The sequence below is a fragment of the Neovison vison genome, chromosome 3 (assembly GCF_020171115.1).
Source record: "Neovison vison isolate M4711 chromosome 3, ASM_NN_V1, whole genome shotgun sequence".
Classification (NCBI taxonomy): domain Eukaryota; kingdom Metazoa; phylum Chordata; class Mammalia; order Carnivora; family Mustelidae; genus Neogale; species Neogale vison.
Genome location: NC_058093.1, coordinates 6885727 through 6888888, shown reverse-complemented (window position 1 = coordinate 6888888; position 3162 = coordinate 6885727). Strand labels below are relative to the sequence as shown.

Below are 3162 nucleotides of genomic sequence, written 5' to 3'. Positions count from 1 at the left end.
AAGGGAAATATCAGGATCTGGCAAGATGAACTGCACTTGCTAAAATGCTTCTGAACCCAGCACATCCCAACTTCCCAGTGCTGTCTTGCCTGCAGAGGCTGTGGCTCCCCTTGCTCCATCTGGAGTGTCCGTGGTCCAGGTAATCATGCCCCGGGGGTGTGAGTGAGAGAGAAGAACACAGCTGGAGAGCTGTCACTTGGCACTTCTCCACTTATGATGCCTGGTCCACTGCCCCAGTAGGCTGTCATTTACGTCTCCCCAACACACACACACACACGGATTTTGGCACAGTCTATTTTCTAGAGAGTTTCCCAAAGTTTCATTACCGTTGGTAGCTGTGTGTATTTTGCAGCTGTTATTTGGCTCTGGAGTCTACTGCCCTCCTCTTACTTCATGCTGCCTCCAAGGGTGGGGTTTGAGAGGAGATAGAAGCTCTTTCTTTTAGGACATTCTGCTTAGAGCCACCTTCTAAATAATTGTTATTGCCCCCATTTTAAAAGGAAGGGCACTTTTTAATGACAATTTAAATCTTCTCCAGGCTTGGCACTACACTCCCTGTAGATATCTGTTGCTTAAGATGAAAATAACATTTGTTGGCTTTTCCAAAGCTTGCTGAAGAATAACCCCACAGCACGGTCCAATTTATCAAACTTTAATATTAAGAATGTACATCCTTGGGCATGGAGTAGGGCACAGAAGTATGCAATTTAAGAAATCATCTTGGGTGATTCTCATGTACTTGGTCTGCACCTTATATTGTAAAATAAGTGCTAAGGGCAGTTCAGCTCAGTGAGTAAAGCACAGTAGAAGCCAATAGATATTAGTTAGGAATCTCCTCTTCCACCTTCAAAAATAAAACCTAACTTCCTAAAAATTATATGCCCCCTAGGCAAGGATTCACAACAGCTCCCAGACTTTACAAAGGAATTTCTCAGACGTATTTATTCTAGTAATCTCTCATATTACTGATTCTCTATGTTAAATATACCACCAAAAATATTGTAAAGACAGGTTTATCTGGTACTGAAGGATTATGTGCCATGTAGGTAGGTAGTGTGGATTCAGTCTATGTGAGGGCTGCTTTAGTTCCTCAGTGGAGACTTTTTTTTCCTTTATTTAGAAACAAGAGGTGCACAAATGCATTTCCTTATTGCCCACTTCTGTGAGGTTGGCCTATGGATCACTTGTTTACTGAGTGTTTCATCATTTGAGGCCCATGGATTTATGCAGGTATCTCTCATCTGACTGTCCTTCTGGCACATGCCCAAGGCTTTGCCTCAGTCACCAAGATGACGTTAGAATTGCAGTTGAAGTTACATGAATTTTCAGAACACTTAAGACCAGTCTGCATATCATGAATTGTGTTTATGTTTCTTAGGGTTTCTTTGGGTTTTTTTGGGGGGGGGTGGTGAGGGTTTCCTTTACTTGTGAGGAGGATTTTTGTTTCGATTCTGTTTTAATTTTTGAGTTTTGAACTGTAGATCTTCTCTGCAATTACTTCACAAAAATCAGTTTCTCCCTTCTGAATGCCCACTTGCAATCCTATAGAAGGTTATTTCTAACCTTATCTAATAAACTTTAGCAATTTATAGATCAACCATTTGTTTTCATTTTTGTATTTTTAAATTTTTAAGTTGTGTGAAGTATACTTTACCAATAATATATGACTAGGTAGGGTCCCCAAGTCCCTCCTCTTCAGGAGAACAGGGTTGGAAACTGTATAGGTCAGGAGATTCTCAGTAGGTTGTGGGATGAGTTGGGGCAAGGACTCCTCAGCATCTGAAGGCCTTTCTGTTTCTCTTGTTCTTGCTGGGACTGGTGGTCCAAGGACTCTTACTCCTTGCAGACCAGTTAGACCCATTCAGCTCAGGGATGACCTTGCCCATAGTCTTGGTGGCACCAGTAGAAGCAGGGAGGATGTTCTGGGTAGGCCCCTTGACCATCACACCACAGCTTCCCAGAGGGACTTTCCATGGTCTTCTGGGTGACAGTGATGGCATGTACTATGGTCATGAGTCCCTCCATAATGCCAAAGTTGTCATGGATGACCTTGGCCAGAGGGGCCATGCAGTTGATGGTACAGGAGGCATTGCTAATGATCTTGAGGGAGTTGTCATACTTCTCATGGTTCATGACCACAAACATGGGGGCATCAGAGAAGGCGCAGAGATGATGACCCTCTTGGCCTCACCCTTCAAGTGAACCCCAGCCTTCTTCATGATGGTGAAGACCCCAGTGGACTCCATAACATACTTAGGACCAGCATCACTGCATTTGATGTTGGTGGGATCTCACTCATGGAAGATGGAAATGGGCATTCCATTGATGACAAGTTTCCCATTTTCAGCCTTGACTGTGCTTCTGAATTTGCTGTGGTATAGCAAAACATGTAGACCATGTAGCTGAGGTCATGAAGGGGTCATTGATGGTGACAGTATCTACTTTTCCAGAATTAAAAACAGCCCTGGTGACCAGGTTCCCAATATGGCCAAATCCATTTACTCCAACCTTCATCATTGTGTCTAAGGGCCATTACTAGCATGGCACCAGAGGATGTGGCTGTCTCTCTAATAAGGAGGAGCTCAACCATTTATTTTTAGATCCATATTAAAATAGTCGACATTTTCTCTGACTCATTTATTTAATGTCTAGCAAAGTGGTGGGTACGTATGTGGTTCACAGTAATAAGTGTTGAATAAGAATGAGCCATTGAGATGAAACCTACAGGATTCCTTTCTTTATAATACCATCCTAAGGAATAGAATTAGGAATCAAAATTATCCATACATATTTAGGATCTATATAATAAACCAAATAGAAAAAAATTTTTTGACTCATCGATATTTTCTATCCAGATTCATACAGTTTATTATTTTGTAATTTAAATTTAATATGCACATATATATGTGTATGTATACTAATTCATCTGTTCATTAACTTATTTGGCATATATTAGATACTATGTACCATGATAGATTATTAGGAAAAAGGAATGATACATAGTATCTTCCATAAAGAATCCACAATCTTTTGAGAGGGCGTGATGAAGGATCAGGAGACAAAGGATCATGAACTGCATGGGAAGCTCAGGTTCCCCATCTTCATGTTCTGTCATCCATACCCTCATTTATCCATGGTATTTAAAAGCTCTGTCCACTAAAT

General features: G+C 41.2%; 1 pseudogene; it reads right to left on the bottom strand.

Moving 5' to 3' along the window:
- Positions 1 to 1772: 1772 nt before the first annotated feature.
- LOC122903464 lies at positions 1773 to 2517 on the bottom strand (annotated as a pseudogene).
- Between the last annotated feature and the right edge of the window lie 645 nt (positions 2518 to 3162).